The following is a 26,007-nucleotide window of genomic DNA, read 5'->3' on the forward strand; positions in this document are numbered from 1 at the left end:
AGGCTTTCAGATGTCTAGTGTTTAATATTCCTGTTACTGACGTACATGGTGCAAAATTAGTCCGATGAATCTCTGGAAATGTTTTGTAAAGCATATATTTTTGTGTTGTAAGTCTGTGCGAAGAACATGGACGCTACTGGAAAACTGGTAATATCTGAATGTTTTACAATAGTCTGTGTGATATTACCTACATACCATTGACAATCAATTATTCAGTGGATGAAGAAGAATGTGCATGCCCTCTCTACCACTATGCTCTAGTGGCTGACGTATGTCATAAATGTATACTTGAGGTGTATTCCTGTAAATATGACTGGCCGTTTTTTCTACAGGAGTTATATTTAATATTAGTTTTCCAACGTCTGGATGGAGCATTGTCCTTGGGCTGCCCATTCACGAACGACTTGATTGAGAAATCAGATTGTAGTGGGCGGGGCTTTGAAATTGTATAAGTGAGCACTCATGCTACGATCAGATCTTCAAAAACATGTCATTTCAGTCTCAGCAGTAGAGCAGTTAACACCTATGGCGGAGCCGCTCCATGATAATAACCTTTATGCTATTGCTTTTTGGCTTTTAAATATGTGAATTAAGAAAAAAAAAAGTAGACAAGAAGAGATTTTTGGACTAAAGGATGGCTAGAGAAAAGAGGTTTTTTCTCATACCAATTTACTTTAGGAGTTGAAACTGTACCCTAATGATTGGGCTAATTATCTTCGAATGGATATGGACACTCCTCATGAATTACTTAATACAGTAGCACCATTTATACAGAGGCAAGACACTTGCACGAGGAAGGCAATAACACCCCATGAAAGAATTTCTGCTACACTACGATATTTAGCAACAGGATGATCATATGAAGATCTTAAATACAATGAGGCAATATCTCCTCAACGGTTAGGTCAAATAATTCCAGAAACCTGTCAAGCCACATGGCCTTACTGAAGGGGGAATATATGAAGGTAAACAGATTTTTTAAACTTCATTACACAAATAATGATAGCCTCATTCTATTCAATAACATGGCACATATTGCAATCACTCCACCAAAAGATGCAGACTCCTATTTTTATAAATTAAAAAGGGTTTCATAGCCTAATATTTAATGGCAGTCGTCAATGCAAAAGGCGAATTTATCATGTGTGATTTAGGAACGAATGGCAGAATATCTGATGGAGGTGTTATTGAAAACACAATATTTGGTAAAAAAATTATCCAAAGGTAGTCTTTCAATACCTCATGATGCCTCTCCATCATCCTCATCAGAACCTTTACTTTTGTTTTCATAGGATAAGAAGCCTTTTCAATATTTTTTTTTTTTTTAAATCCTTACGATCTAAATGAACAGAAAAGGATATTCAACTATATAGACTTTGCAGAGCTCGCCGAATATTAGAGTTTTTTCGAATATTTTCAGCTCCAATTAATTTAAGATTAGAAAACGGAGAAGATTGTAATGTCATGTTGTTTGTTGCACAATTATCTTCAGCGTCATGCTAAAAATGCAGATGTGTCGATGGATTTGCCCTCTGATTATCATGCACCATTATTACCTGACGTAAATGGACATGACACCAGAGATGCAAAGAAAGTTCGAGAAATGTTTATGAATTATTTCAATGGTGAATGTGCAGTACACTGGCAACAAGAGAGGGTTTGAAATACTTATGGTATCTGAACATTATAATGATTGCTGTTTTATGGGTTATGAATATTAAATATTAAATATTTTAAAATAACTTTGTGCATATCTGTTGCCTTAAAGAAATTAGTTTCATTCATATACGGAATTATTATATATTACATGGTTGAAGTTAAAATTTTATTTTCATGAAATACAATAATGCAATGTATAATAGTTTCCCTTATCTCTTGCACATTAGACACAGAAGGACATGCTGTTTCTGATGCTTTTACAAATGATAGAATATCATAATACCATAGAGATGATTCATAAACCTCATCAGTTCCTGTGCCAGATTTCTTGGAGGCTTCAACCTTTTTTAGTTCCTTTCGCAACACAGTGCGCATATTGTTGAGGTTTTTAGTCACCCTGAATTTATTTGCTTCTGGACATTTTTCTTTAAGTTTTTCTATCAGAACTTCGTAAGCCTTGTTTTAGCGTTTCTATCTTAATACAATTTGCTTTTTACATTCCATTAGCATGGATGACACTTATAAATCTCAAATTCGCCCCAAAAAACTTTGTCCACCCAAACCTCAGATGTTATTTATCCACTTATATTTTTCACTCGAAAGAACAAAATAATGAGGCTTCTGATTCAGAGACTGGCCAGGTTGACTCACCCAGCCACAAACGAGCAGTTCCAGTCGGGGCAAATTACATCTGTCTGTAAATGGCCTCCTTTAGATCTCAACGAACAATCGATTGTAGCAATTAGATCATACAATCAGATTGGAGGATAAATATGAACACTCACACAACGATATGCTGAAACTCCGCCCACGTTGATCTAATCTAACAGATTTGGTCGCTAGTGAATGGGCAGCCTTAGGCTAGTTGAGGCCTGATTAAGACGCCACCCATTGAGATACTACCGCTAGAGAGTTATTAGGTCATTTGACTGGCCATACTGTACTATATTAGATCCTTCTCTCTGGTTACGGTTGACTTTCCCTTTGCCTACACATACAACGAATAGTCTGGCCTATTCTTTACAGATTCTCTTCTGTCCTCATACACCTGACAACACTGAGATTACCAAACAATTCTTCTTCACCCAAGGGGTTAACTTCTACACTGTAATTGTTCAGTGTCTATTTTCCTCTTGATAAGGGTAGAGGAGACTCTTAAACTATGGTAAGCAGCTCTTCTAGGAGAGGGACACTCCAAAATCAAACCATTGTTCTCTGGTCTTGGGTAGTTCTATAGCCTCTGTACCATGGTCTTCCACTGTCTTGGGTTTGTGTGTTCTTGCTTCAGGGTACACTCGGGCACATTATTCTATCTAATTTCCCTTCCTCTTGTTTTTTTTAAGTTTTTTATAGTTTATATGGGAAATATATGTTTTGGTGTTGTTACTGTTCTTAGAATATTTTATTTTTCCGTGTTTCCTTTCCTCACTGGGCTATTTTCCTTGTTGGAGCCCCTGGGCTTATAGCATCCTGCTTTTCTAACTAGGGTTATTGCTTGGCAAGTGATAATAATAATAGTGATAATAATAATACTCCATAAGAATTGTTACTGGGTGATCTAAAGAGGCCTTGGAGAAATAAGGGATTTTTCCTCCAAGCAAGAGTCAAACCACATGGTCAGTTAGTGAGGGGTGCCATAGGTTAGATTATTGTTTTGCTTTTTAGTGAAAGTAACTAATCTCTCTAGACAGGTTGGGCGAGGCACCTAAACAGGTTAGTTATATCTCCTTGGTGAGGCCGGGTTATGTCAGCGTTAATTTTTTGGCCTTTTACCTTATTAATTTTATCTCATTATGATTATTTTGACAGCACTGTACGCCCATGACTTGTACAGTAGACTCTTTCTTTTTATAGTATATGCTTCTTGCATTAGGATCATATGTCGCCATTCTTGTTGGGGTTATTATTTTTTCTTCTATTCCACAGAAACCCATTTTTCCCCTGGTGGATCGTTATTCCTCGTAATATTTAGATGTGGGCGGTAGGGTTATGGTAGATTAAGGCATGTGTATTATTAGAAATAGTGGTATACCGCTGAAATTATCGCAATATAAAAACCAATAATTTATATAAAATACAATAGAATAAAATGAGGACCTTATATGCTTTTCATTCATGTGCTAAAATAAAAAGCAACTCGAGGTCAAACCAGGGAAGTAAGGTCATGTTTGTTACTTCAAAATTTAATATACAGTATAAAGTCAAGCCAATATGGATAGGTTGGGATTGTGTTTAGAGTCCAAATTCGTTTCTTGATTCGAGGCATGTAACATTTTGTCGAACCTGTGACTTGACTTATGACTCATGACTCTTAGAGCTTTGGGTTGAGTTCTGAGGCGTAACTTGAGTTCTAAAATAAAAAATGACTAGGACTAATCTGTAACTTGAGGTTGAGCTTGTGACTTATGACCATGCATGTGACCTAAGTTTAGCCAGTGACTTCAGATCAAATTCTTGATGATATTTGACCTGATACTTAAGTCAAAGTTATTGAACCAACAACGTAACTTGGAAGATAATTATTGTGAGTGTACCGTGGCCCTTTAGAGTTTAAATCATATTAAAAACTCTCTCTCTCTCTCTCTCTCTCTCTCTCTCTCTCTCTCTCTCTCTCTCTCTCTCTCTCTCTCTCTCTCTCTCTCTCTCTCTCTCTCTCTCTAACATTCACTTTTTTCTTTTTTTCCCACCGTGGCAAAATAAGATCTCTAGGTTTTCTAATGCATTTCCATAATAGAAATAACTTTAAAAAAAGTATCTATGCCTAATTTATTTAATAAGCTTGTGCAGACGTAGAGTCTTTTGCAGTTTACCCCTTCCATCTGATCTACAGGCGTGAGTCATAAAAGTGAAATACTGTAATGAATCTAGCCTTATGAACCCTAAACTAACCAAAGGTGCTGAATCTTAATTGATAAGTGCCCTTTGACCCCCTTAGCCCCTCCCACTTAACTTAAACTGCAGTGTCCTAAGTAGATGGGTAGGGTAAACTACCAAAGATCACAGAAAGCACTAATTCTTACAATAATGATGAGCAAAAGTAGATTAGAATTAATTCTTCCATTTTTTCTTCAGGTTCTTGCCTCCACGGACAACCATCTAGTTTTCATAAGCCTAAAGTTAAATAGTATAACCGGGACAATTAAACCAAAAAGTGAATAGTGCTTCAAGTTTCCCTCTTGGAATGGAAGTTATCGCAAACATTATTGCATCAGAAATACTGGCTGTTCGATAAGCAGCCCATGGTAGCACAAATAATTTGTGCTTACATTGCAGCATTAAAACCAGACAAGCATCCAATCTATATCTCGTAACAGTATTCAGGAGCCTCAGTGATTCAAGGTAAGGGATTATTAGTTTAATTTTCGTTGGATGTACATAACTTAAAATTTATAATTATATTGATGTATGTATTCGCCAATTAATGTTTATATATCTACCACAGGTAAGGCCTTTTTTATTTACAATTTTTTATTGAAATTCTCGTTTAAAGTGACATGTTTTATAGATGTTGGAAGGAAATTTTACATTCACAAGTCTCTTCCTATGTACACTCACTAGATGTCTAGAAAGTTATAGGTGTCTAGAAAGTTATAGGTTGAAAGCATTTAGATTTTTAGTCCATGACTAGATATTGAGTAGATTTTGAATTATGATTGCGATCCAAAAGGGGAGGGGTGATTTCTAAGAGATTAATTAGAAAGTTGAAAAATAGTCTAGGGAAATATGTGTTTAATTTCGGAGTGGATTCGGATGTAGATCCGGGATTTTTGAATGGATCTAAGTGACATTTTTAGGGTGGGGAGCCCTGTGCCAAGGAACTTTTATTAGCGTTTCAATTGTTGCGGATTCAGATATCACTTTTCTTTTTCTTTTTTTTCCTCTTTACCAAAAGGGTTACCCATTGATCAGAATAGTATTGATTAGCAAATTCAATGTACTTGTATGCAGATTCGAGGGTTTTATTTGGATTTCAATTAAATATTGCTAAGAATAGAACCTTGAGGTAAGGAATTTTTAATATTTTAAGTCGAATGCATTTAGAAGATTTTCCAACTGATTACAATTAAATGCAGTGCAAACTTGTGCCATGTTCCAGGGAACCTTCTATTGGATGTTGAGGTGGATCCATGGATCCAAATGCTGAACAGACAGTTTTCTTTGAATTTCAATTAATTTATTTATGGATTCAGCTATGTTCCATGGATTTTTTTCTATTTTTAGATTTTTTTTTTTTAAAGCATGCGATATCAAGAATTTCTATATTCTTATTTTTGTGATTTTTTTGAAGTACTTAAATTCCGCGTTTCTTTATTATTATTATTTGTTGAGCAATTCTTATTTGAATTAGCTTTTATATAGTCCTATGTCTCTTCTTCATAGTTCTAGTTCAATGGAAATCACAAAGATAGAAAATCAATGATTCTAAAAATGGATTCTGGCGTTTGGTATAAGCCAGGAATATTCGTGGGAGATCGTTGTTTCTGGGTGTACCACTTAGGTACTCCCTCTCGCATGGGCATGACTCCTCTCCTTCCGACTCGAGGGACGGGAAGATATCTAATAGTCATCATACATTTGGCAATGCCGCTTAGCGTGTTAAAGATATTTATGTATATACAATTATTATACTGTATACATATATCTAAATATATATGTACATATATATATATATATATATATATATATATATATATATATATATAATCTGTGTGTGCGCGTGTGTGCATGTGTGTGTATAGACTATAGCCAGACACTTTTTCCTTATTACATAGGGGCCATTCTTATTAGATGTCCTGCTCATGCCCATTTCGTTTTCTTACATTGTTAGAATATCCTCTGCTCTAGTTTGCTCTCGTATCAATGTTGCCCTTTATCTGTCACTTAATTTTATTCCCATCATTAATCGTTCCATAGCTCTTTGAGTTGTGACTAGCTAATGTTCTAAGGCTTTAGTAAGGCTCCAAGTTTCTAATGCATAAGTTATTACGGGTAGGACCATCTGATTAAATATTTTTTTTTTTTTTTTAGAGAAAGTGGCCTTTTACTTTTCATAATCTCATTTTATTTAACAAAAGCTCTCCATCCTTGATTATCATTCTTTTAATTTCGGTCTCATATCCTGGAGAAAGCTTACTCCTCTGTTCTAAGTACCCATATTCATTAACAATCTCTAAGGAGGTACGACCATAACGTTATTTGTTTTGTCTCTGCGTTTATATTGAATATTATCTTACTTTCACCCATATTCATTTTCAGTCCTACATTTCTGTTTACTCGATTCAAATCTTTCCTCTTTTGTAATTCATCCTATGATTCACTAAATATAACTATATCATCTGTAAATCTCAAGTTGTTAAGGTATTTCCCATTCATGTTAATTCCTACATTTCTATAATCTAAATTCTTGAAAACTTCTACACATGCTGTGAATAATTTAGGAGAGATGGGTTCTCCCGGCCAAACTCCTTTCTCAATGTGAATTTTCTCACAATCAGAATTTTCTTACTATCTTTATGTAGTTCAGGATTACTGTACTGCCCGTATAGATATCTTGAAGTATTCTAAGATGAGATTCATCTATTCCTTGTCTTTAGAAAGCTTTCATTACTACTGGAGTTTTGACATTATCAAAAGCTTTCTCATAGCCTATAAATGCCATACATAGTAGTTTGTCATACTCTTGAATTTTCCAATAGTTGGTTAATTACATGGAAATGGTCAGTTGTTGAATACCCGCTTCAATAGCCTGCCTACTCCCTTGGTTGATTAAAGTCTAGCTATCAGTTTATTCTGCCGAATATGATCATTATAAATATTATATATAATACTGACAGTAAACTTATTGGGCAGTAACTTTTCAGGTCTTTCGTGTCTCCCTTTCTGTGAATTTGTATATAGATAAAATTTTTCCATACTATCGGTGTAGTGCATTCCTGCAGAAACTTGTGTAAAATTCAGTAAGTTTTTCTATTATGAAATCTCCTCCATCTATTATTAAGTCAATTGTTAGACCATCTTTCCCTGATGCTTTGCCTCTTTTCGTGCCCTTTTAGTGCTTTCTTTACTTCTATTATTACTTTTGGTGTACATGCTTAGGTGTTTTATTATTTATATTACCAAAGTTATTTCTTATATCACTATTGTATAGCATTGTGCAAAAACCTTCTGTAAACTTAGCATTCCATCTTTTTTGTTGATATTTCCATTTTCCTCATTTAAAGTAAATATCTATTGCCATCCTGTTAAAATTCTTCTTTTCATACATAATATCCATGAGAAAGAATAAGCTTTGACAAAACGTATTTGTCTTTAGAAATATGAATATTTGCTTATCTGGTTATAAACTATCGTTTAAACTTAAATTTATTGTGCAATTGGATTGGTGAACTGGAAATAAATAAATTCATTATTGTTATTACCATAGTTATTTCTTATATATATAATATATATATATATAATATATATATATATATATATATATATATATATATATATATATATATATATATATATATAAGTTCAGTGAGAACCTTAACATAGATCAGCCATATATAGACTATTGTAACAAGCTGAGAGAAGCTTGTGACTCAAAGGCAGGATGAAAGCAACTGAGTAACTTTATTACAGAACACTCGCCTTTATACACAAAAACTCAAAGCAACAGGAAATTTCCTGTTCAGCCGACACTGCACCGGTTAACAGTTAACGGTGAGAAAAACAGACACGTTATTTCAGGTTCAATGCTAGTGCGAGGGGAGAGTGAAGATACAAGCATACAGTAATATATACACAAAATGAAATGTCAATACTATGTACGATCGTGTGACAAACAGTTGGTACATGGCTCCCCCTAAAAATCACATACTGTACATGTTAAATAGGGCGCCCTGATCTAGAGAGGCGAACTGTAGGTGGGTCATCTGGCAGGAGATAAGCAGGTTTTAGACGATCAATGAAGACCCAGTCTTCTTTGCCATGAATGTTTAGTAGGAATGCTTTCGGACTGCGTCGGATCACAAGGAAAGGGCCCGTGTAAGGGGCCGTTAGCGGCGGCTTGCTAGTGTCGTTGCGTAGGAAGACGTGTGTTGCAGAGTGCAAGTCTGTCAGTATGTGATGCTTCGCTGGGGGCTTGTAAGTCTGGCGGCATGTAGTAAATTTTCCCACAACGTGACGTATGCCCTGGAGATCGTAGGAGGAGGTTGCAGAAGGAAAAAATTCGGCAGGGATGACCAATGGGTCACCATATACAATTTCAGCAGCTGAGACGTCGAGGGCGTCTTTAGGAGTGGTCCTTAGTCCTAGGAGGACCAGTTGGAATCCTTGCAGTGGGACATCAAAGCTGCTTTGAGAGTGCGATGAAAACTTTCAACCATTCCATTGTCAGCGGTGTTGTAGGCAGTTGTCTGATGTAGGGTGATGCCCAGGAGATTCGCTAATGATGTCCACAATTGAGAGGTGAAAGTGGTACCCCTGTCAGACGTAATATGCTCAGGGATACCAAATCTTGCAATTCATCCTGAGAGTAAGGCAGATGTACATGAGGCGGACGTTGCAGTTTCCATGGGAATAGCTTTAGGCCAACGAGTGGAGCGGTCGATGACGGTAAACAGGTAACGATGTCCTTGTGATGTGGTAGGGGGCCTACAACATCGACATGAATGTGTGCGAAATGAGGCTGAGGTTGAGGAAAGGTGCCCACTCCTAAATCCGTGTGTCGATGTACTTTGGAAGTTTGGCAAGAAGTACAGGCGCGGACCCAATCCTTAGCATCTTTAGAAATGGCGTGCCAAATAAACTTCATCTTCAGCAGCTGTGCAGTAGAACGGCATGAGGGATTTAAAAGGCCGTGAAGGAAATCAAACACCTGCCTGCACATGGGAGCAGGAATCCAAGGTTGCGGTCTACCAGTACTGACGTCACAGAGGAGGGTGGTGTTGGAGTCTTCGAGGGGGAAGTATTCCCAATGGAGGGACGTGCAGGGTGTCCTACATGCTTGATACTCTGGATCCTGTCGTTGGGCTTCAGCCAAGGCGTTGTAATCCAATCCCAGTTGAACGGCAGCCAACGTGTTTCTTGACAGGGCATTGGCAACGGGATTCATTTTCCCAGAGACGTATTGAAGGGTGCAATTGTATTCAGCCACGGCGGAGAGATGTCAGCGTTGACGGGAGGACCAGGCATCAGACTGTCGAGTGAAGGCGGGCACCAGAGGCATGTGGTCCGTGCAAATGACGAAGGGAGTACCTTCTAACAAATGGCGAAAGTGACGGACAGCCAAGTGCACCGGACAGTTTTCTGTGGAAGAAGGCCACTGCGCAGGGCGAGCAGTTGACCACCTGCTCGAGTACTGTACCAATAGCGACGTCCTGGCATCTGTGGAGAGAAGGAGAGGGGCATGTGGGATAGGAAAAGTGAGAGCTGCAGCGGTTGATAGGGCCTTCTTTGCATTGCAGAAGGCTTCTTCTTGAAGGGGACCCCACGACAGGTCCTTTGGTTTGTCCTTGAGAGAGGCGTAGAGGGAAGCAAGAGTGGCGGCCATGGCTGGCAGAAAACGGTGATAATAGTTGATCGTGCCCAAGAATTCCTGCGGAGCTTTGACGGTCGAGGGTGCGGGGAAGTCCTGAACGGCTGCTACCTTCTCTGGGAGGGTATGGACTCCTTCAGGAGTGATGCGGTGCCCTAAGAACGATACTTTGTTGGCGCCAAAGGTACACTTGTTGTACCGGACTACAAGGCCGTTTTGCTGCAGGCGGTCGAGCACGATGCGCAGGTGACGAAGATGTTCCTCTTTTGAGGAGAACACAAGTATGTCGTCCACATAACATACACAGAAGGGGATGTCCCCTAAGATGCCATCCATGAGACGTTGAAATGTAGCCCTAGCATTACGAAGGCCAAACAGGAGTAATTTAAGGTGTATATACCAAACGGAGTGGTGATGGCGGTCTTGGGATGTCTTCTGGGTTCATAGGCACCTGCTAATACCCCTTCAAGAGGTCGAGCGTGGAGAAAACCTTTGCTTTGTGCAGGTAGGACGTCAGGTCGTCGATGTTTGGGAGGGGGTAGTAATCCGGTTCTGTTTGCATGTTCAGGCGCCTGTAATCCCCGCACGGATGGAGGGAGCGGTCTTGTTTCAGAACGATGTGTAAGGGTGATGACCATGGGCTGGAGGCCTTTTGACAAAGGCCCATTTCCTCCATTTCGGTGAACTTCTGTTTGGCGGCTGCCATTCATTCTGGTGCCAGACGTCTGAATTTTGCGAAGACTGTGGGTCCCGTCGTCTTGATATAGTGTTAAATACCGTGCTTGGCAGGAGCCGTGGGCGTTTGGTGAAGTTCTGCACAGAAAACTTCCGGGTACGACGTGAGGAGTTGGACGTAGGCATCTGTGGGTGCGCTGATGTGGTGAGCGAGGTTGGAGGGGGCGGGTTGAAGAGGTGTCGACAAGTACGAGTCTGCGTTGACCAATCGTCGGTGTGCGACATCGACCAGAAGGTGGAAATGAGAGAGGAAATCCACACCGAGGATTGGCAATGTGACGTCAGCAACAACAAACTTCCAATTAAATTTACCATTTCCAAACGATAATGTGAGGTTCTCGTAACTGTAGGTTGGTTCCGCAGATCCATTGGCAGCTACCAAGCGGACGTCACCAGATGTAGACAGACTACATCATGTCCTGAAGAGTTCCCTTGGCAAAAGAGAACGACAAGCACCAGTGTCTACCAAAAATCGCACGCCCATTCCTGCATCATGTAAAAAGAATAGATTAGAAACACGGGAGGCCACCGCCACGAGCGATGGTCTACTTACACATTTTTCGGCCATTGACAATCCTAGGCACATTTCTTTGCGGTTGCCCCGAATCTGTTGTGGTAGTAGCAAAACTGTGGCGGATGGAAGGCAGTAAGTGGCTGTAGAAGTCGTTGGTTTGGGCGCGAGTAAGTGGTGGGTGGTGGGTGGCTTTGTTGCTGCTTCGGCACGTCACGGGGTAGGCGTGTATATACTACGGCATTCACATCAGCTTCGGTTGACGTTGAATATGCGTCCTCTTCGTCAGGAGTGGAGGCGTTAATGGAGGTCTTGAAGTGGCTGTCCATAAGGGCTTCGGGTTTGGTCATCAAGTCCTTTATTTGTAAATTATCGACATTGGGTATGGCAGCTCATACAGGTTTTGATAAACGGCATATCCAAAGGGCACGAAGTAGGTTCACCTCACGAGGAGAGGCGTCTGCGACAGGTTGCTGGCGAGTGATACTGGTCATTTCCCTGAGGGCGAGCGAAGCCCTTTGGTCCCCCAACAGTTGTTGAGAGAGCTGAAAAAGCTTTGCTATATGGGCGGCTGGCGCCGGCGAGTACTGATGCAGAAGGTATGTTTTGAGGGCGTCATACGCTATTGGGGTGTCTCCTTGTTCACAAAGCCAGTCGGATATTTACGGGAATGTGTCCTCGGGTATCGCCGTGAGAACATAACCTACTTTGGTGGTTGAGCAAGTCACGCCCTTAATGCGAAACTGGACTTCTGTGCGCTGAAACCAAGCAAACGCCTCTCCGCTGGCGAATGACGAAAGTTTCAATGGGGCAGCGGCAACTTCCATGGAATACGCCATAGTACCAACGACGGAGGGGCGAAGGGGGTGTGGAGAGGCGGGAGAAGCGAGTCGACTTCCGGGGTCACCAATGTAACGAGCCGAGAGAAAATTGTGACTCAAAGGCAGGATGAAAGCAACTGAGTAACTTTATTACAGAAAACTCGCCTTTATATATAAAAACTCAATGCAACAGGAAATTTCCTGTTCAACCGACACCGCACCGGTTAACAGTTAACGGTGAGAAAAACAGACAGTTATTTCATGTTCAATGTTAGTGCGAGGGAGAGTAAAGATACAAGCATAGTATATACACAAAATTAAATGTCGTTACTATGTACGATCGTGTGACACACGGTTGGTACACTATTAAACGAAATATATGTCATGGTATCAAACGGAAAATAATTTGTAACATAATTTTTAATAAGTTTGAACTGAAAGTTCCACCATTTTAACTGGCAGATTAGGATGATCATTCCACAATTTTGATCACAGCTAGAATATCAGTTTTATAATTCTGTATAGTATTGAGCCTTATGGCGCAAAAAAATGAATAACCTTGCTAGGATGAGCATGTTTGATGGCCATGTAGAAAGTTTATTGAAACAATATTCTCTCTCTCTCTCTCTCTCTCTCTCTCTCTCTCTCTCTCTCTCTCTCTCTCTCTCTCTCTCTCTCTATTGGTGACGTTAAGAAAGGGCTTCTTAGGTCACCCAGGTTCCCACACAATGGAGAATTAACATCTCCTTTTCTCTTTAATTTCACAGTGGATGCACAGAGGGTGGTGTTCTCTCAAGTGAGAGTCGCGTCTAGGTGATGAGCTGTGTTAAGACCCGAGTAGTTCTTGTGTTTTAATGCTAAATTTGGTTATGATGTTCGTTGCATCTTTTATACTTAATCTGTGTAATGTGTCTTTTCAATGGTTAAGTTTTATTAGGTTATGCACCATGTTTCAATGTAAACTTTCATATTTGAATTAATTTTCATTTTTCTTTAGCTTTTTGTATTGCCGTTCTCAGTATCTTGTTAACTTTTTTTCGGACTATAACGCTTTTTATCTTGAAAAAGACCATTTGAAAAATGGGGTTTTTGCAATATTGTTCGAAGGTTTCATGTATTTTTTTTTCGTTTTTTTTTTCTTTTTTTTTTCTTTTCTTTTTTTTTTTACCCAATTTCGGTTGGGATATATCATATACCAAAGAAGTTGTGTGAACCTTTTAACATATTTGAATTTAAGCTTTTAAGGGAATGCATTCGGAAGAACACTATTATAATTGAAAATTTCCCATTCATATTGTAATTATTTACATAAAATTGATTTGCCATTACCCTTGTTACGAGTATTATGAAACATGACTATGAATCAAAGTTTTTATTTTTTTTTGTAGAAAATAAAAGGGAAAATATATTAATTCTAAATGTTATCATTAATATTATTTATATTAATATTATTATACATTATTTTTATTATATAATTATTATTATTATATGTAGAGCATTGAAATAATTTCAGTTCTATTGCCCTTTGCATTAGCTCACGCTATCTCTAATATCTTCTCAATTGTCATGATCAGCTCATACGGTTTTCTAACTTTTGACTCTTAAAGTATAACACTGTCTCACAGTCTCCGTTACTCACAGGTCTGGCGCCGATTAAGCAGATGACGCGTAATCTCTCTCTCTCTCTCTCTCTCTCTCTCTCTCTCTCTCTCTCTCTCTCTCTCTTTTTTCATACAGTGGGCCCACATATTCTCCATTCTTGTGGTTTGAATTTATTGTTCTGATTTATTTACCTCCACAGATTGTGATCATATCCACTTTGCCCCGACGATTACGTTTGCCATTCATGTTTGGTCACTATTCTTTCTGAGGATAGTTAGTTTTTTTTTTTTCAACACAAAGATTATTTGCTCTAATTTGGTCTACAGATTGTGGTCTTTGTTTTTTTAATTGGAACTAACGTTTTCATTACCATTACAGTTTATTCGCTATTTCTTATCTCTAAACATTGCCTTTATTGCACTTTTCCCCTTAACAAATATACTGACTGTTACAGCAGCATGTTCTCTGCTTCTTAGCTCTGAAGGTGGTTCTCATTGTGTCTTTGCTCTATCAATTGTATTTACCATTTTGGTTTGTTTAATTTCTTCTCCATGGAGAAATCATGATCTTTTTCTTGTTTATAGTTTATTGCACAAAGAATGTGGTCACCGTTTAATTTTTTTATCACTATTTTTCCCATAAACGTAGACTTCATAGTTTCCAGAAACTTTATGGATAATTTCGTTTCGTAACAAATTGAGTCCTCAGCTCCATCTTTCTCCAATAGTGTGTTAATTTTAGTATAATGTTCTTCGTTTATTCTCCCTTAAGAATGTTTTTATGGTTTATTCTTCCTTGCAAAATCTGTAAAAAATTTATTCACAATTTGAGCTCTTACTATTTTTTTTTCGCTTTTTTCCAGGTTATGTCTTCGTTAATTTCCCTACAAGTGTATGTTGACTATTCTCCCCCACCAGACGAATTATTCTTCAATTTATATTTATTATATGAAATAAATTATTTGTATTAATAACGTATTTACACATCAGACCGGGGAAAGTTTGAAATTGACTAATTTTATTTTTATTTAATCAACAATAATAAAGTTAATTTGCATTTTATCTGGAGTTTTCTATCATTGTTGTGACCTTGTCTTTCTAAAGAGGCATCAGGTTCAATGCTTTCTTGAGTGTCAGGTCGTGCATTTTTGCTTTAGAGACATTTTTAGCCACAACCCAGTTTGTCCACTGGTCGTTGCGGTCACAAATCAGGACTTTGTGACCACTAACCAGTCTGTTATTTAGTTGTTTCTGCCTAAGACCTCTACAGGAAGAGGTCGTCCACACGTGTCTCGTTTATAAACAAGTTCTGCTTTTCGTTTGTAATTCTCTTATTACTTGGATACCCATTTCTCTTCTCTTTTCTGGTAGCTTTAATTACTGAATCCTGGGGCATTTTCCATTTAGCTTTTCCAACAGTAGTTACAGCTTGGCTAATAATAATAGAAATAAAATTCAAGCCTAGGGTGATATGGCATAACTCCAACAAATATTCAAGAAAGTTTTGCTGTCCGTTCCTGTTTTTTTAATTTTTGAGTTTGGAACCCCGATTTTCATTCAAAAACTTTGTTGTAAAGTTTATTCGAATTTGTAGTCGTAGAACGCTTTATACAGAGTGTTTACTTGAATCATTACCATTTCAAAATCGGTAACAAAAGACTTTAGTGCACGCAGCGTATTTACGTACACTGTACTATAATAAGCGAACATTTGTACAGAGACACCAATTTAATATTTCCTATATATAAGGATATTTGTTCTTAATAGGTTTTTTTTCTAGGAAGAGTTTATTTGCACGAGGAATTGTTGCTATTATGGAGAATTTAGATCCTCTCATGAGAGATGATGAATACAGATATGCTGAAAATAATCATCTGTTCCCTGTTTTGAAATTTTGTCTTTTGCAAAGGCTTTGTGGCAAGTGATTCCCAACTTAAAATTCAGATGCTGTACAGAACTCCCCCGATTGTGGTCAGGATATTCGTATGATTGTCTTTGAACTCAGTGCTGCCTGAACCGTGTTAAACATGAGGGCCCCTTTTTTTTTTTTTTTTTTTTTTTTTTTTTTTTTTTTTTTTTTTTTTTTTATAATTGAAGAAGAAACAGACCAGATGTGCTTCTCAAAGGTATATATGGAATGAAGAATAGCACTTGGAACCTTAAATGAGTTGTATATAGTTAAAGAGACATTGCCAATGAAAAGATCTGGGTTATGTTAAGGTTCATCTTCATCCTTCTTAATTGGTAATATGTACTTCAATTTTAGCTGGAACTCTATTGAGGGATTCAGCAACCACAGTTTAACATTCAGGGGATGGAATAGATGTAAAGAGAGTAGCATCATCTGCATATGCAACAGGCTTGCGTAAATAATATGAAAAGTAATGGACCGATAACACTATCCTTTGAAACAACATAGTCACTATAGTGACATCAACTACTACTCTCTGCGTAGTAGGCGGGTCTTTTCTTAACATCTTTATTGAATTTTTGTAATATACTGCAGAGAGTAGTAGTTGAAGTCACTATAGTGACTATGTTGTTTCAAAGGATAGTGTTATCGGTCCATTACTTTTCATATTATTTACGCAAGCCTGTTGTATATGCAGATGATGCTACTCTCTTTACATCTATTCCATCCCCTGAATGTTAAACTGTGGTTGCTGAATCCCTCAATAGAGTTCCAGCTAAAATTGAAGTACATATTACCAATTAAGGAGGATGAAGATGAACCTTAACATAACCCAGATCTTTTCATTGGCAATGTCTCTTTAACTATATACAACTCATTTAAGGTTCCAAGTGCTATTCTTCATTGCATATATACCTCTGAGAAGCATATCTGGTCTGTTTCTTCTTCAATTATACAAACAAAAATCATATTTAGAAAGCCTCAACTTTTTTGGTGATCAATCTATCCTGAGGAAATGTTTTAAGTCTTTCATTTTAACATGTGAATATTGTTCTCCTGCCTGGTCTTTAGCGGCTGACTCTCATTTTAATTTGTTGTAAAAAACTTTTTGTCTGTTAAATTCCTTATCCGTGATCTGTATATTAATCTCTGGCACCATCGTTGTTAGTTCTTTGTGCAAGTTGCATCCATTATGTTATGATATAGTGTTCATAGTACTATTATTTTAGATAGCTTTCCTTTATTATAATGTTTAGACATCATAAATGCACAGGGGTATCCAAAGATTCACTGGATGATGCTATTAGACCATACGTTTACAGTCTCTATAGGCTAATAGTTAAAAGTTAAGTTCTATTCATATTGTATTCATATGTTCTTAGGACCTGTTAAAATCCCGTTTTTAGGATATATTCAAACACCGTTTTTAGGATATTCGAACCCCGTGTTAAGGATCTATTCAAATCATACTTTTAAGATGTAATCAAAACCTGTTTTGGGGATCTATTCAAATTCGGGTTTTTATAGGTTCATTTTCTCTATATAATTCTATATAACATTTTTTGCAATTAATTCCAGTAGGCCTTTTGCATCATTTACCAAACGCGTCAGCGACCTCTAAATTGTCTTTTAAACCATAAGATAATGGCTGTAATTCAGTATAATTTCATAGCCCATCGTTGTTGCTTAACAATTTCGATTAGATTATTTAGTAGTTATGGCTACTATGACTCATTTTGTTATTTAGTGGGTATTTCCAAAACAGATGTGACAGAAATTTTACGATAGTAAACTATATCAAAACTAACTTTTAAAGGTTTGTGATTTTGTCGACGATCTATTACTTGGGCCAATATGTCTTGAATCGATTAAAGTTGCCCGTGTCGGTGGTTTTGTTAAAAATTGATATATATTGACAATGGAATACATTTAAAGGTTTAAAGGTCACTTGTGAGAGGGAAAGGCAAGGGACAGGACACTTTTTCGAATTGCCAGCAGTGCTTAAACCTGCGACCTACGAATCATGAGTCACAGACGTTATCCATTAGGCTTCCATAAGTGTGTACACAGTTTATAACTTGAACTGGCACTCGTTTAGAACTCATACCTTCGCCTATATCATGTTTTATATCACAAGATAGGCAACTGAACTATGCACTTTTTGCCACTAGTCTAATTCAAATCAAATAAGAATTGGCCATGATATAGCAAATAGCAAATTTTTGTGACCTTGTTCCTGACTTTGACCCAATCATTCCCAAAATCTAATTAAATTGTCCTTGGATCATGACCAGTCATCCTTACAAATTTCATGAGTTTCTGTTAAATAGTTTTTTGGGCCATGTGAATCAGAAACACACACAGACAGACATACAAACAACACCCATCAAAACAACCTATGCAACGAAGTTGGTAAAGGTAACTATTATACTCCATTTTAATCATGAAAGGGCACCAGTAGTTATATTCATAGGTTTTATTCGGTCATATGTCATGAAGTTGCCCTTTTAGTTTAAAACTGTGTTAAATGAAATATCTCCAATATCCTGTCGTAAGATTTGACCGAAGAAAAATATTAACTGAAAAAAAGTAATCGCGTGGAATTTACAATGGACAACACTCATTGCTGTATACATTCACATTACATAATATTGTCTCAATTGGGAACAAAATTATTAATTCATAAGTCTCGTCAGTGGATGCATTGTTTGGAGTGCAGGACGAACACTAAATGTATTTTATCATATTACAGTTTGGTTTCCGATATTTGTGTGTTATGTAAAAAATCATTATTGTGGAGCTGTGTGTCATCAATGTATCCATTATATTCTGGGCAAGTCATGGCAAATTGTATCAAACCAAAAATGGATATAATTTTAGACATTAGGATCTCAGACCGACAGAAGCTTAATATTGTGAGCTTAATTTTTTCCCCAAACATCTGAGATAACTTGGTGCGCACCCCCCCCCCTCTCTCTCTCTCTCTCTCTCTCTCTCTCTCTCTCTCTCTCTCTCTCTCTCTCTCTCTCTCTCTCTCATAGTATTGTAGAGTTCTTTCGTTTGCTTTGGGATTAAGAGAATTAAGATAAGCTATGACTTGTGTAACACGAGAGGACTATTTAAGTGTAAATAAAACTATATCATGGCGAGATATTGTACCCTTGTGTAGATCTTGAAAGTGAAAAGGCAAAGAATGGATAGAATACGATATTTGTGCTGGGTATTACACCAAGAAGTGTGTATATAGGTACCAGCATCGGTGATAGAGAAAATGCTATTATAAGCGAAGCTAAAATTGCAAAGGAAAATTATGGAGACGAAATCACACAGATGAGAAAATGACATGAGAACATAAGTCAAGAACTGGGGAATTGGAAAGCTGTATTGGGAGAGGCGTTGACAGCGGATTCTACCAGGCTACTGGCCCAAAAGTAGATTATCTCACTGAGAAAGTGGATAATCTAGGGAAGAATAGTGAATCAATTAGGTTAACACTTAAAACGCCAACAGCCCCAAAAATGAGAAAATTACTAATGCTGAAAAATTAATGGGGGAAAATCTGCTAGTAATTTGATTAATACAACTGGAATCACTGTCAGGAAAAATTATATTGAAAAAGAACTCAGACACGCTAATTCTTAAAATGAGATCTACTTTAACTGGAAATGGATGTAAAGTGCGCTGATGACAGGAGTGGAGATGAAACAGTAAATAAGATAAAGAATATGGTTGCTGATACTAAACTAGAAAAAAAAAAAACACTAAAACAAAAGTGATGATACCAACTGTATTCAGTGATGAAGACGATGTACTAAATGCTTTGATTCATAGGAATCGTTGTTTTGGATCCGATTTAGAATTTAGAGAATTTAAGTCTTATTCAAGAAGCAGGCGTCGGGTGGGGCTACCAATTTCATGCTGAAATGTAATCATGAAATTCGAAATGCTATTCATGAAAATGCAGCCTAAGTTATATTGCGATGGGACACGAATAGCATTATGTGATAAGCAACACGCAATCACTTACATTCGCTGTCAAAGGTATGGACATTTTGAAAAAGACTAAATTCTAGGCTGTGTTTTAAGTGAGTCGCAAATGTGCAGAAAATCATAACACCAAAGAATGTGACTCTCAAAAGAGTAAAATGTATAAATTGCACTAAGATTAAAAAACAAAATGATAATATGCTGAAATCGAAAAATTGCAAAGCTTTGGATATAGAATTGACTAGGCTACCAGAGAATACTGATCATGGATACTAAGAACGTCATGAACTGGGCTTATGGAAATATCAATTTTTTGGGGAAATGTAACTAAGCAAGTATAACAATTGATAAATTAGATCTTTTTCGACATATCAGGTATAACTAAAACCTGTCTGTATGATCTCAACAAGGCTAATACATTTGAAATGATCCCCGATACACATGTTTTCGTTCATATTCCGAGGGGGGGGGGCTAAGATAGGGGGACGGGAGTTGGGCTTTTCGTTCCTTAAGGCTATTCCTATCTCAAGATGATTAAAATAACTATTGTAACAAATTTGTATATATGGAAATAAACTTTCCACACAAAACATATCTTACGTAAAAATTAACAAACCTTTGAAAACAAATGCAAATTTCTATTTTTGAGGAGTTCGGTTTACTTATTGAGATGATTGACATGGCAACGCCTAATAGTTATCTGTGTAGATTTGAATCTTGATGGATGACGCATCAAATAACGATGCCACTGCCTTTGGTGAACTATTAGGATAAGATCAATTGGTTAATAACGTAGATTGTGCAACATCTTTGACTGGGCGTAAGTTGGACTTGGCTTCAAGTGATAGAATGAATAATATTGTATCGGATATTGATGTAGAGAAGTGTACAAGCTTATGACTTTTAGATTATCATTACAGAAAAACGCAGGGAAGTATACTAGTCCCAATCTTATTTTGTATCTGTATTACGGGTCTTGTCATGAGTACTATAGAGACATGAAATGAAGTTCAAGCTGTATACAGATGATGCACACTTTTCCTTCTCCATAAATGACATTGATGATACCGCTGAAACTGTAAACTACGTTCTTACTAGTGTTAGGAAATTGATGGCAATTAAACATCTAAAACTGAATTTATGGTGGTAGGAAAGGAAAATTATGGAAGACACGTAGGGGACATCCAAATAGATATTAATGGCAACATAGTCCTGATATCTGGTAGAGGTCGTGACCTATAGATATATCACTTGCCTGTAATTAGTCTCTAAGTACTCAAAAAAAAAAAAAAGTAAGAGTCGCTGGATATCACCTTTGAAACATTGCTTTTGTAAAGAAGTATCTAGATGAATATTCTGCAAAGAAATTTGCGATTAACTGTTACTGTCAGGATTCACTATTGTAACTTGATTATTACAGTTTACCCAAAAGTGCGACTACAAAAATTACAAAACATAATAAACAAAGGGCAAGATTGATCAAATATGTCACAACCCGAGAAAGCAGTACTCCTATACTAATTGAATTACACTGGGTGCCTATTAAAGTTTGAATAGAGTTTAATATATGTGCAATGACTCGTTAAGTTATCAGAACCGGACGTCCAAAATATCTAAGAATTGTTACACATCATCAGACAACAAATCGTATAGACACGAGAATAGTTACAGCAGAGTTCATTTTATTATAGCGAAGGTGTACCCCTATTGAAGGTTCTAGAATTTTCAAATATGTGGCCCCGAGTCTATATAACAAGCTCCCACTAGACATCTGAAAGACGGAAGATATCGAGGCCTTTAAGAAGGTGTAGACTATATTTTCAAAGTGTTCAGATAATGTGGTTTTGTCAATTAATGTGGAATACACTTTGTAATAATCTCAATACATAAGAATGTATCCAACAAACAAATCTCTTAAGGAACAGGGTGTCCAGGAATACAGCTCTTGAAGTAAAAGTAAGAAAGATATACTATCAGGTTTTTTTTAAAGATATATTTACAATGAAGTTTCAAGACATATTTACTTGGGGGAGTAAACTTTCTTCAAAACCGTAATGTTTTCTTTACTGAAATCTTCTCTTGCAATTTTCAATTTAATTCTATGCAATTTAGTATTTAATATCGTAAATCCAAGGAATATGATTTTATTACATAAGCCCCTTCACATAGGTGTAAATAGACGTCTAATTGGTCTGTGTCACAACATTCCTGTATTGTGCTTGGGACAAAGAATCAAGGTACAAATTTTACGTCACCCCTATGTCATACGTCATCAGTGTACATGAAAAGAGAAAATTGCACTCTTCAAATATGATTAAATTAATACCCATTCACCTGCAATCAATTAAAACTTGTTCATTTAAGGTAACAAACCCAAAAGAATTCGATTATCTATAATCCGACCAAAACCGAACGCATTTATTCCCACCGAAGAATCGTAAATCTCATCGATGACGCATCGATTGTTGCATGCTGGCGGCCAATTAGAGTTGGTCAATGAATAATTCTACTCCTTAGGTCACATTGTCACGAAGGTCCTCGGCTTCAGCGTCTTACGCATGATAGCGATTTATTCATATACTGTTATAAGATTTACGCAGCAGTTAAATCTCGACACGTAATGGGATTTTACAAATTTTAATTGCGGCATCAAGTCTCTTTTTTGTAGTATATAAATGGAAAATCTGTTTTAATGCTGTTACTCTTCTTAAAATATTTTATTTCATTTGTTCATTACTTCTATTGTAGTTTATTTATTTCATTGTTTCCTTCCTCACTGAACTATTGTTTCCTTGTTGGAGCTCTTGGGCTTGTAGCATCCTACGTTTCCAACTGAGGTTGTAGCTTTGCTAGTAATAATAATAATACTGAGTTTACGCAGCTGCTATGCTATTTTGCAAGATGTAATGAGTTTGCACAATGTTTCATGCGTATTATTTACTAGGAATTTGCATCTGCTTGCACACGTTTATCAATAGGATTGCGCAGCTTTTCTCGCGCGCAAAGCTATAATTTTGCACAACTGTTACTGAAAGTGATTAAATGGGATCGCACAATAGCTGGAGCACGTGTTATAAACAGGATTATATTATTCTCTATGTGCCTGATTTGATTGGGTTGCTTAACGGTAGCCTCACTCTCTTCTTCTTCTTCTTCTTCTTCTTCTTCTTCTTCTTCTTCTTGTTTTTTTTTTTTTAAGCTACTTACAAAAGTAGAATTCTATTGATTGCTGGGAGGTGGAAAATGTTCAATTTGAATTAATCCCTATATTATACTGCCTCTTGGTCAATGACTGCCTCACACGAGCTCATGTATTTGTCGTTTAGGCTCTTGCGATGAAATCGTTCTCGTGTGACACCGCCATAAGCTCCCAAGTAATTAAGGTAAATGTTACAGCTTTACGTTCGTAAACTGCTATTTTCATCAGAGTGGTAGTGATTACAGGGTAAGGACTCTTTGAAGTTATATTAATGTTAAACCCCGTGTCCTATGGCATATATATATATATATATATATATATATATATATATATATATATATATATTTTTTTTTTTTTTTATTTATACATATATATATATATATATATATATATATTTATATTTATATTTATATATATATATATTTATATTTATATATATATATATATATATATTTATATATATATATATATATATATATATATATATATATATATATATATATATATATATATATATACACACATATCTATATTCTGTCTGCAGATCCATCTGTAACAGCTTTGTTTTACGATGTTTTTGTGTATGTCAAGATCTAAAGTATATAGTTTCATGCTTATTTCTATGTAATGTTTGATAATTCCTGTCAAACATGTGCAGAGAGTTATTATCGTGATGATATAACATCTTATAATATCCCGGAGCAAAAGACTGCTGCTAAAAAAGTGAGGGTATTAGACAGAATAAACATTTTGCAGTTAGTAGGTAACCCAGGGCACCAGCCAACCGTTGAGATGCTACCGCTAGAGTTATGGGGTCCTTTGACTGGCCAGACATTACTATATTGGATCCTTATCTCTGGGTATGGCTCATTTTCCCTTTGCTTACACATACGACAAATAGTCTGGCCTATTCTTTACATATACTCCTCTGTCCTCATACACCTGACAACACTGAGATTACCAAACAATTCTTCTTCTCTTAAGGGGTTAACTACTACACTGTAATTGTTCAGTGACCACTTTCTTCTTGCTAAGGGTAGAAGAAACTCTTTAGATATGGTAGACAACTCTTCTAGGAGGAAACTCCAAAATCAAACCATTGTTCTCTAGTCTTGGGTAGTGTCATAGCCTCTGTACCATGGTCTTCCTCTGTCTTGGGTTAGAGTTTTCTTTCTTGAGGGTACACTCGGGCACACTATTCTATGTAATTTCTCTTCCTCTTGTTTTGTTAAAGTTTTCATAGTTTGTATAGGAAACATATTTCAATATTATTACTGTTCTTAAAATATATTTTTCATTGTTTCCTTTCCTCACTGGCTATTTTCACTGGGCTTATAACATCCTGCTTTTCCAACTAGGGTTGTAAATTAGCAAATAATGATAATAATAATAATAATAATAATAATAATAATTGATTGTGATAAGAGGTGGCAAGATGAACAGTTAAAAGGGAGAGCCCTTTTAGATGCATGGATAAGAAAGATTATATATACATGTATATGTATATATATATATCATATATATATATATATATATATATATATATATATATATATATATATATATATATATATATGCACAGTAAGCAGCTCTCATTAAATAGTTCACTGGTCAGCCTCGCCTTACCTCCCAGTTGAATGTGAGCTTCCGCGTCTGTTCGAGTTAAGAATGTATGGACCTGGCGCCTCCCCCTCCTGAAAACATGGGGGTTCATATATATATATATATTATATATATATATATATATATATATATATATATATATATATATATATATATATATATATATATATCGTCATCATCATCCTGAGTCATTACTAATCCACTGCAGAACAAGGGCCTCAGACATGTCCTTCACTCACGTCTGTTCATGGTCTTTCTGTGCCACTCCACGCCCACAAACCTTCTTAGCTCGCCAATCCATCACCATCTATTCCCCCTGCTTCTTTTGGAATCGTCAGGTACCCATTCTGTTATTACTAATGTCCATCTATTATCTGTCATTCTCATTATATGGCCCACCCATGGCTATTGCTTTTTCTTACATGTTGATAGAATATCCTCCACTTTAGTTTGTTCCCGTATCCATTTTGCTCTTTTTGTCTGTTAATCCTATTGTTATTGATGGGCCGTCTTATTAAATACTTTTCTCTTTGGAGAAATGAGCTATTTCATAATCTTATTTTGTTTACCAAAAGCTCTCCATCCCATGCTTATCCTTCTTTTAATTTCAGTATCATATCTTAGGGAATCACTTACTGTCTTTCCTATGTACGTATATTCATTAACAATCTCTAGAGGTTCGCTCATAACTCTTAAGCCTGCCTGACACTTGCGCGCATTTTTGCCACGCACGGTTTTTTCCCGCACTGTTCATGACACGTTCATGCATAGTTCACGACAAGTTCATGCCACGTTCACGCCATGGCATGAATTGGCACGCCTAGTTCACGACAAGTTCACGACACGTTCACTCATCTTTCCGCATCGTTCACGCATCGTTCACGCCAGTTCACGAATTGGCCACTCCATATAAAAACGGGGCTTCTCCAACCCGAGGACATTCTTGGATTGGCTTCGGAAGAGACAACAATGCTTTCTGTCAGAGACACCATTGCATTGAGGAGAATAAACGTATCTTTTTCGTTTGTATTTTATGTTGCCCTTTATTTTTGTTTCAATAAGAAAGCATTTGATTTACATATAAATAGCAGACATAAAATATGTACAAGTATTAAGAAAGCATTTTATTTTAACATTAAAAGCAGCAAACATGAAAAGTTTTTAGGCTGTTGACTTTAAGGTAATAGAGAAAAAAGTGTGTTGAAATAAGAAATCATTTTATTTTTACATTAAAACAGCAAACAGAAAAAATTTGTTTTGCTCTTCATTTTAAGGTAATAAAGAAGAATAAGTATGTTGACGAAATAAAACATCATTTCATTTTTACATTCAAACAGCAAACTTAATTATTTCTTGGGTTTATTTTTCAGTTCATTTTTATTTAAAACAAAAGGTTTGGCTCTTGATTGGTAATAGAGGAAAATAAGTGTGTGCA

The sequence above is a fragment of the Palaemon carinicauda genome, chromosome 20, assembly GCF_036898095.1.
Source record: "Palaemon carinicauda isolate YSFRI2023 chromosome 20, ASM3689809v2, whole genome shotgun sequence".
Lineage (NCBI taxonomy): Eukaryota > Metazoa > Arthropoda > Malacostraca > Decapoda > Palaemonidae > Palaemon > Palaemon carinicauda.